General features: G+C 44.1%; 1 pseudogene; it reads right to left on the bottom strand.

Moving 5' to 3' along the window:
• Positions 1-2,160: 2,160 nt before the first annotated feature.
• On the bottom strand, positions 2,161-6,972 carry LOC116532463 (annotated as a pseudogene).
• Positions 6,973-10,915: the final 3,943 nt, after the last annotated feature.

Below are 10,915 nucleotides of genomic sequence, written 5' to 3' on the forward strand. Positions count from 1 at the left end.
GAGTCTGATTTATCAAATATAAAGTGGGTAGTTTCTTTCATTGTGGAAACATAAGGCTTTATAGAACTTTTAGAAAGTTGTAATTAGACTCTGAATAAAGGTTTCTTTCCTCTTTATAAAGTACACATATGGACTGTATAATTTGATGGAAGTAAATTAAAATGCATTTTTCTCTAATCCTACTCCAAACAGGACCATATAAATGTTGCCTGGCTGGATTTTGACTATCAAATCATTTCTTTTCCTTATCTTTTTGGGTCTCTGCTTCCTCAGACTGAGTCCCAGACTGCAGTTAAGCAACATAATTGGATCTTTGTTCTCTGACCTCTACTGGGTGCCTGAGGTTATAGCTAGAGACCTTAGAAGACCAGATGCCTGCCCCAGACAGCTGCTTCTTTGTAACTTGAAAAGCAGCAGCGAGTGAGCCCAGGCAGATCTTTTTCCAAAACAAGTTTCTGCTAGGCGTTGGCCTTTCTGTTCACAAAATACTTTCAGACTGAAGAGGAAATGTCACCTGGGTGTGCAAATAGGTACATCTTTGGTAGCACCTGATGGAAGGCCAAAACCTTCAAAATCTTCACTCTGATTTTTAGCAAGGAAAGAGCCAGGGGGAGCTTAGGAGCCCATGCAGACTAACTCTCCCTTGCTCCCACTGTATAGATAGGAACATTGAATCCCTCAGAAAAAAAAAAAATTTGTCCAAGGTCACAAGTTGAGTCCCTGGTTGAGCTGCAACATGGACCTAGGTCTGTTTGATCCCAAACCTGTCTGCACTTGCAGCAGAGACTTCTAATTGTTTGCCAATTTCCTTTATCCATGTCTCCCTTAATAATAGAACTTGCAATCTGTGGCTGGAAATATAACTGTCTGGAATAAAGACAATTACTTTCCAGTCTTCTCTGCAGTAGAGGTAGCTGTGAGACTGAGTTCTTGCTAATGACAAATAACTGATAGCATCCTATGTGACTTCTGGAAACATTCTTTTGTCTTCCTTCCTTCCTGCTAGCTGGAGTGTAGAGATGATCTATTGTCACAATAATGCATAGTAATAAATACTCCCAAAATCTTGGTGGCTTATGGCAATGCCTATTGCTTGCTCCCATGCCTGGGATGGCCAGCCAGGCAGTTCTGCTGAAATTGGCTAGGCTTGGTCATACATCTGGGGACTTGGTTGGCTACTGGATGATCTACAATGGGCATGGGTGGGAAATCTGGGTGACTTGACCCTGGTTCATGTCTGTCATCTCCCAGCGGGTTGGCCCATGCCCATGGAAGAGGTTACAAGGGATGAGTGGAAACCTGCAAGTAATTTTTCTTGCCTCTGCTTGTGTCATGTTTTCTGATTTTCTGCTGGCTCAAACAAGACACATGGCAGGGCCCAGGGACAGAGTGGGAGGATACCTCACTTTCATATCCATGGCATGGGTGCAGGGTGGAAGGAAAGTTGAAGCCTTAATGGATCCAATCCGTTGTTGATGGATGACTGAATGAACAGAGGATGGATGGAAAGGCAGCAAAAAAAGGCAGACCGGGGAGGAAGCTCTCTTCACCGTGTCCAATATAAAGGGAAAGTAAGCACTAGAGAGCAGTTTTCTGTGGCTCTACTACTCTCTGAGGCCCTCCTGGCTTCGGAGACTGCCTATGGTCCACGGGGGTGCTTGGAGCTTTGCTGCACACACAGATTGTGGGGTGTTTATTTCATGACTTGCTCCTCTGTTGGGGAACCTCTGCTTCTGAGTGAGTCATTGTGAAAGGCTTCTTAAGCTTTACTTTGGCGTTGGGAAGAGTCTGTTTTGGAGATGAGAAGCCTTTTCAGAATTCCTGAGCTTATAACATGAAAACTGTTGTGCTGTGGCCTAAGAACTGAGCTAGGAAGCAAGGGACATGTGTTTCAATCCTGCCTTTGCCAAGTCAGGAAAAAAACCCAAAAACAAACCAAGAACAAAACACATCAGAAATAGGAATCTCTCTTAGACAATTTTTAAGTACTGTAGAACTTGTCAGCAAGAGAGAAGCCCAAAGGGAAAGTTTTAATAATACATTTTAACCCAGGCTTCATGGTTCTTGGAGCTTCTGAATAATACATTTTTTAAAGAAGATACAAATTTTAAAGGAGATAAAACTAAGTTTGATAATTTTCCTTTTTCTTTTTTTTTTCTCTTTTTCAATTTGAGAGCAGGTACTGTTTATTAACTGACCAAATTGGAAAAATAATCATGGTAGACATATTTATTCTTCTAGGAAGCCTGTTGATCTGGGCCTCCCTATTGTCAGCATCTTTGCCTTCTACAAAATGGATGACCTTTTTCTTCATTCCACCTTCTGGAGAGGATAGGTTTAAAGGCCACAGGAAGTTATTTGCTTCTTTGAAGCATTTTCCAACAGTATATCTCTCATGAATCAGATCCTCCATGTGGATGATACCCGATTTACCAAGAGATTGAGCAATCAAAGTGTTCTCTGTCAAAGCAAGTCCCTTCTTACTGATTTTGCTGTAACCATGCTTGTAGATTAGTTGATTTACTGACTTCAGATTTGGGTACCCACATGCAGTATATGGTTCTACAATCCACAGCATGTTCGTTAAAGCCTTGTTGAGCTTCACAAAGGTTCTGTTGAAGATTTGACCAAGGCAAAGAAGCTGCAACACCTTTTGGACTTTTGGGCTCACACCATTGATACCTCTGATCCTGGTGACAAACACCTGTTTGAATTTGCCATGTTGACTAGGCTGGCCTTGAACTCCTGGCCTCAAATGATCTGCCCACCTTGACCTCCCAAACTGCTGGGATTACAGGCATGAGTGATGGTGCCTGGCTTCAACTGGTCATTTTCCTTTTGCAGAGAAAGAAAAGTGATTCTGGCAAATTTTCTGAATCTTAAACACAAAGTTAAATGTTTTGTTTGCTTACTCAGCTTAAATACAAGCAAAGTTAGATCCAATTCCTTGGCATCCATAGCACCAATGTCCAGGGCACTAAAACAGAACCATGTTGAAGGGGCTGAACTCTGGGGGCCTGCCACAGATCTTTATGATCCTGTTTTAGAGCAAGCCAAATATGACCATCAAATCCCAGAATGTCAGAGCAAAGATATCTGAAGATAAAAATTTATCCAACTGCCTTTCCCACCATGTAATTATGGGGAATGCTGAGGTTCATAAGAGGAAAGAGTCTTGGGGGCCACTAAGAACACTGGATCCTCCTCCTGGTTGTCTGCACCTGCATGGGATTATCTCCTTCCAGCCCACATAGCTCACACCTCTTTAGATGGTAACTGGCTAGTTCCAGATGCATTAGTTAAAGACATATTCTAGATCTGCTTTCAGAAGATAGAAAAAGATGTTACACAACATTGCCCCAGGGAGCAGTAGCTGTTTCATTTTCTCATCACTTGAGTTTCCCCAGTCTAACCTCCTTAATTTTGCTAAATGGATCCAGGGCCTGTCTCATTTTTTCCCATCTTTTATCCCTTTCTTCCATGACTTACACTGAAATATATGAAAAAGAATGCCTTCTTTTTCCTAGTGCATGGTTTGTGATTTCACTTCATTTTGAATTCAGGGTCAGATGAAGTGGCTCATGCCTATAATTCCAGTGTTTTGGGAGGGTGAGGTGTGAGAAATGCTTGGGTCCAGGAGTTCAAGACCACTCTAGGCTACATAGTGAGACCATGTCTCTACAAAAAAGTTAAAAATTAGCTGGATGTGGTGGCACATAACTGTAGTCCCAGCTACTCAGGAGGCTGAGGTGGGAGGCCCCCTTGAGCCTGGGAAATCAAAGCTGCCGTGAGCTGTGATCATGTCACTACACTCCAGCCTGGGTAATAGAGCAAGACTGAGTCTTAAAAAAAAATTCAGAATGGGTGAGAGATTGAAGGCATCTGCCACAGGCAACCACAGCTGTGAGATGGAAGGGTTTCCCAGGACTGCCTTGAACCCCCTTCCATCAGAGGCCAAATAGATCTTAGAAGAAGCAGCCCAGAGATTCTTGTCCTGTCAGTTTATCTTTTTTTTTTTTTTTTTAATTAAATGATAGCTGTTTGTACTGACATCCTGTTAGTTTGAATCACCGGGACAATGGTTCCCATGGGCAGAATGATGGCTGCTAGTGGGGGAGATGGTCTTGAGATTGAGATTCCTCCGCTGGTTCTTTGGGTGAAAACCTTGCAGCTGTAATCCCACTTCTTTAGAGAAAAGAGGCAGTCCCTTCCTCACGTGCTGAGAGTGTCTAGGATTGGGGATGCTTCTAGTGTGGAGGTTTACAACCACTTCTTTATCTTGTGATCTTCCAAAAAGAAGGAAGATGACTACCTCCAGATTATTGGCTTGGAAGGCATTCAGAGTCCTGGGGTTTAGAGTGTGTCTTTAGAGATTCTAAAATCCCATGGTTTTCTCATTGGATTGCGTACCGTCATATTATATTCTCTGACTTCAATTTCCCCATTGTCAAAACTTGAGTTCATGTAGATATCATCCCAGAAATCAGGGAATGGCTGAACAGAAAGGGCCCTGACCTCTTGCACAGGCTTCAGGCAGAGCAGCTCTCTTCTGATGTGATAAATTTCATAAACAGGATCTATGATCTCTAGTATGTCAGAGAAACAAAGGGCTTCTATTCAGAGTCTACTTTTTTTTCATTAAAAATTTTTTTTTTATTTAAAGACAGAGTCTTGCTCTGTCACCCAGGCTGGATTGCCGTGGTGCAATCTCTGCTTATTGCAACCTCTGCCTCCTGGGTTCAAGCTATTCTCCTGCCTCAGCCTCCTGAGTAGCTGGGATTACAGGCATGCACCACCACACCTGGCTAAATTTTGTATTTTTAGTAGAGACAGGGGTTTGCCATGTTGACCAGGCTGGTCTCGAACTTCTGACCTCAGGTGATCCACCTACGTCAGCCTCCCAAAGTGTTGGGATTAAAAGCATGAGCCACCACGCCTGGAAAGCTCTACATTTTTATCAGTCTGAAAGAGCCAGAATTTTGTCCTTACTAGGTTTGCAATTTCACCTGGTAGAAGGCAGAGGACTGGATCCCAGGAGCTTTCAGGTTCCCTTCCTGGTCTGACTTTGGGTGGTTTTGCAAGGTTCACTCCCAGAGGAAGAGAAAGGTCCCAATTTCACATGATGGTGTGAGTCGGAAAAAACAACCACAAAAAACAACGCCCGCCATCCCCCCAACTTTTACTATCTCTGGGGCCTCTTCTGAATCTCTCTGCAGAGAGAGATCAGGGATGCCCCGAAATTGAGATTGTGGTAGAGAACTGAGACCAACTTGTTCACAACACGGTTATATGTTGGATGCTTAGTCATATCAGGACTCAGAAGATGTGAAGAGCCCCGCCCTATGAGCTGTTTGAAGGTCACACCGGCTTCACAGTGATGGGAAACAAGGCCAGTGTCTCCGTTTGTGGGTTCCCTGCACCAAGGGTACAATTCACTGGGGCTCTTCCCACCATGGCCTGGCCATTTCTCCATCCACCCACCCACCACCTGACTTCTGGAGAATGGGGAGAAACTTTTATACTTAATTTTTTTTGGTCTTCTTGTCTTTTTCTGTGTTTTCTTCAAATTTGTTATAAGGGGGCCAGATTGGGAAATGTGGTAGTGGCCTGAGGCTTTGGGGCTGAAAGAGCCCAGGGCCTGAAATCATCAGAACTGTCTCCAGATGAATTGACTCTGAGTCAGAAAGCAGCATGTGACTCATCAGGGGCAAGCAGCCGCAGCCTTTTTTGTATGGTTGTAACCCCCTGCCAAGTGAAAGCAGAATGACCCCTGTCACTCCTTTGGGGTCACACAGCCACTCAGGAGGGCGAAGAAATGATGTCTATGAAGTACCTGCTATGGGATAGGCATTCATTCTAAGCTGTCCCATTTAAACCTGACAATGCACAGTGAGGGAGGTGTGAGTATCATCCCTGTTTTGTAGCTGCGGCTCAAGGAAGTTAAAGAACACCTCTTAGGGGAGAGGTCTCTGGTATTCACTCTCCCTAGACCAGAGGGAATGAATGATCCCTTGGCATCCCCTATTTTCAGCCCCTCTGCCTTAAAAAGTGTGTGCTATAGAAGAGAAGGTGTCACGTCCCCTCTGCTGTATGTCTTTAGGAAAATCCCTTTTCCTCTCTTGTTTATTTCTGCTCCTGTAAAATAAAGTCTTTGGCATAAGGTCTCTTTGTGCTCAAGGATTCTACATTCCATGCCTACTTCTTACTGCATACGCTCATTTTTCGTAGCTCCAGAATAGGCCATATCACACTTCCTGGAATGTTCTGTCCATTCCCATGCTCCCATGGACAACGGTGAGTGAGGAGGTAGAGTAATTGGGTTAAGACCTTGATATTTAGAAAACATGGTGAATGACTTTGAAATGGACCGAAAAGATGACTGGGTGTCTTCATCAGAAAATGAGGTGTTTCTATGGGGCCTCTGGGCCTTTCATTGCCTTTGAACTGTTTCAGAACTGTAAGTTGTCGATGACTGAGACTGTTGCAAATGATTCTTGTCTGTAGATACGCAAATACATTTTCTGGTGGTAATGCCATCAGTCGTCTTACCACATCTCCTGTGGAACAAACCAGTTTTGCATCTTTATTCATTTCAGTATTGCTTGCTTGTGTGTATGTGATTCTTGGAATTATCCTTGTAACTAGATGTGACATCCTACTAGTTCTTTCACAAATTAATGAGATAAATAAAATTGCCGATATGCCTTTCTTTGATATTTCGATGAGTGTTATGATTATGTGGTCTTTCAGCAATTATCCTTTAACAGTCTATAAGTAAGTATAATTCAAGTCTATTTGGCATTGTTGATGGGTAAAGGGTGATGGTGGGGTGTATTAATATAAACCTTCCTGTATATTTTAGCCTGGGGGCTGCTTTTCTGGCCCAACTCATTTTTCATGATACCCTCCCTCCTGGCAGGTTTCCCATGGCTTCCGCTTATCCTGTGTGCTGCCATCACCCTGGGACCCCATGCTTATCTCCCTGCATTTCCTGGCAGGGAGTCCACTCTTCCCAGCTCCCTGCTTCTAAGCCACCCTAGAAGCTTTGCTAGACTACTACCTACTTCTGTGTTCAGATTTGACCTATCATCATCTGGTGGAGAATCAATACCTACCATGGGGCAGCGATAAGAGTTCAGCTATGATGCACGTGTCTGAGGGTACCGACCTGCAGTCATTCCAGGTACCAACTGGTGCCTTGTGCCTACTCCATGTTCATTTATGAGAGTGGGGCTCTCCCAACACTGGCAAGGTGGTAGAATGCTCTACTACTTGAAAATGAAATATGGGCCTAAAGAGCCCAGATTTCCACTGCCCATGGGATAATACTCAAGTTAATCCCATTTTATTTGCATCATAAAGGACAGTTACAATGAGCTAACATTGGGTTAAGAGAATTTCCCAAACCAAAAGGAAGGGGTAGAACAGAGTCCTCCTCCCTCATTCAGATCCTCTTTGACCAAAGGCTTAGACTTCTACAACAGCCAACATTGGGGGAAGCTGGCCATCTAGAGTCAGCGTGAAGAGTACAACCAGAGGCGAACATCCAATCAGTGCAGGATGTTAGGTGTCCCCACTTCTCAAAGCAGATGTTGAGACTTGCTGACACCTCCAGTGTTGCCTGGAATGATTATTTTCTAGGAATTTCCTTACTAGCACTTTACAGAATGTATTTCCATCCATTCTGAGTTGAGCCTACAATAACTCCTTGAGTTAAGCAGGAGAAACTTGATTATTCTCCAACTTACACATGAGGGGTGTGACCTTCAGAGAGAGAAGTGACTTTCCCAAGTGGATGTGGCAGGGAAAGGACTGGAGCCAGGACATGACAGACCTGGCGCATCTCATTCCACTCGTCACTCTGACTCTAGATGGGCAGCTTCCCCCAACCTTGGCTATTATAGAAGTTTATGCCTTTGGTCAAAGAGGATCTGAATGAGGGAGGAAGACTGTTCTACCCCTTCCTTTCTGTTTGGGATATTTTCCTAACCTATTGTTAGCTGATAGTAACTGTTCTTTGTGATGCAAATAAAATGAGATGATTGACTTGAATGTTATCTCCTCTGTCTCTCTCTCTCTCTCTGGTAGTGACATGGATGAGAGGCAGGAAGGCAGGGTGCTTTGTGAGGGCTCCACCCTCAAGCCTGGACCTATGGCACTAAATGAGAACAGGCATTCCTATTTTTGTGCCTAAATGTTATCTTTCCAAGACCACTCTGGCCCGCCCCACCCCCTATCCTGTACCCATAAGAACCCTAAATCCCAGGGTCCATGAGTAGAAGAGCAGCAGAGCAGCAGAGTGGCATGGCAGAGAAGGAGAGAAGAAGCATCTGAACGTGGAGAGAACTTTGGCTGGGGATGGTCAGAGAGGAGTTCAGCTTCCAGACAGCTGAACTCCAGGGGAAGATTATCTTGCCACTGCGTCCCCTTTCCAGCTCCCCATCCCACTGAAAGCCACCTCCATCACCCAGTAAAAACTCTGCATGCATCACCTTTCAAACTGTTCTTGTGACCTGATTCTTCCTGAACACCGGATGAGAATTTGGGACCCACTGGGTGCAGAAACCCAAAAAGGCTGTCACATTGGCCCTTTGCCCTTGCTGGCAGAGGGCGGCGGTTCCATACGATGAGGCAAAAGGGCCACTGAGCTGATAACATGCCCTCTGGGGCTCAGGGGTTGCAGGCACCCCCTCTTGGATGGCAGAGCTAAAAGAGCCTTGTAACATGCTTAGATGCAGCCGTGAGGCCTGCACAGGGCCTGCTCCTGCTGGAGAGAAGTGGGTGGGGGTTCCAGCCTTTGTTTGCTCTGCTTCCTGCACCCATCTGCTCATGTGCTCCCCCTGTAAAGGGTTGATCGTGGTGGCTGAGTAAATGAGCCGCCCTCTTCACAAGGAGTCCCACGAAGAAGTCAAGGGAATTCTCCTGTTTTAGTAGGAGCTGTTAAAATACACATAACTGCAGGTAAATGTATTGATTTACAGTGACTTAAAAATTAGGCATTTGTGTCTCTTATATAACAAGGAGTCTGGAGACATGTGGCTCAACACTGAGTAGAGATTCTAGGAATCTCGCTGTCTAGTAAGGTCATTACTAGCCACAGGTGGGTATTTAAATTGAGAAGAATTAAAATTAAAGAAAAATGAAAAAGAATCCAGTTCTTCCATCACACTAGCAACATTTCAAGTGGCTGGTGGCTACTGTGCTATGTCAGTGCAAATGTAGAACATTTCCAACATGGGAGGAAGTTCTGGTGAACGTCACCAAGACAGCTCCTGCCTAAGGTGTAGTGTATCTGTTCAAAGAACAAAGGAATATAGAAGTTGATGATGTTAGCCATATTTGTTACTTTTTATTAAAAAAGAAACACTTTTGGCTGGGTGCGGTGACTCTCGCCTGTAATCCCAGCACTTTGGGAGGTTGAGATGGGTAAATCACCTGAGGTCATGAGTTTGAGACCAGCCTGGCTTACATGGTGAAATCCTGTTTCTACTTAAATACAAAAAATTAGCTGGGCGTGGTGGCACATGCCTGTAAACCTGGGAGGCAGAGGTTGCAGTGAGCCAAGATTACTCCATTGCACTCCAGCTTGGGCAACAAGAGCAAAACTCTGTCCCAAAACAAACAAACAAACAAAAACAAAAACAAAAAACTCTTTCAGAATTTCTACAAGACTTCTGCCAGTATCTTATCAACCAGAACTATGTCAAGTGGCCCTTCTTAGATACAAAGAAAACAGGATAAATGAGAATATTGAATAGGGCTGGTAATTCTGCGGCACTAAAAGAATTGGGGTGTGGCTAGCAAAGAAGAGAAAAAGATATTGGGCAGGAGACTCTGCACTGGGAAAGGCTTATATTTTCCTGGTCGCCCCTACTCTGAGATGCCCCTCTGCTGGATTTGTTCAGCACCATGGACTATTCCTATATGTGCTGGTCTATTCCACCCCATGTTCCCCAAGAAGCTGTCTTCAATTTCCTCAAAAAAAAAACAACAAAAAAGCAAAAATAAAAATGCTCACTGAAGGTTTTTGTGTGCAGCATACTTTACTAGAGGTTCAGGGGACGTAAAGCAGGCTTAGATCATGTTAACACAAATCCCTTAATGCTAACATCAGACATTCCTGATCTTTACCTTCTGTCTGTACCATTCTGTCACGTGGATGTTTCTCTTCTCACTCTTTATTTACCTACTGTTGGGATCTTCACCCATCAGGCCTCCTGATTTCCCTCCTTTTATTAATTAATTTAGGCTGCTATCACAGATCACGTGGCATGGAGCATCCCTTTGCACACCCAAAGACTCTGCAAAGCCATAGACGGCTGCCTTCAGTGCCTCCCCCTGCCACTACTTTTGTAGTGCTAGAGAACCTGGGGGGAAGGTTCTGAAATGTCAATCTATTCCTTTCTCTCTCCTTACCAGCTCTGCCACACAAGAGGGCACCACACAGATTTATCTTCCTTCTGATAGAAACAACATCATCTTTGGAAGGCAGAAACAATTACAGCTAGTTTTTATTTTACATAACATGTTTTCTTCTTCTCTTGCATTTATATACAGCATCTGCATGATGAACATTGAAAAAGCAGTCAAGCATATTGATTAAGAACAAGAGGTTAACAGATTTTTGAAGAAATGGAATACAATAAGGAAGTCTTAATCCTGAGGCAGAGTAGCCCAGGAGTCAGAACTGAAAATGCCGGTCTTAATCACTGAGTGACCTTGGGCAAGAGTACTTAACCTCTTTGGACCTGGTTTTTCCTTCTGTGTAGTGAGACAGTTGGGTGAAGCAGAGATCAACAAAACATGGTCTTCAGGCCAAATTCTGCCCCAGGCCTGTGTGTGTATGCGCTTGAGCTAAGAGTTTTGTTTTTACATTTTTTTTTTTTTTTTTTGATTCTCTCTGTCGCCCAGGCTG

The sequence above is a fragment of the Sapajus apella genome, unplaced genomic scaffold (assembly GCF_009761245.1).
Source record: "Sapajus apella isolate SASKATOON/1434 unplaced genomic scaffold, GSC_monkey_1.0 scaffold76, whole genome shotgun sequence".
In the NCBI taxonomy this organism is placed as follows: Eukaryota; Metazoa; Chordata; class Mammalia; order Primates; family Cebidae; genus Sapajus; species Sapajus apella.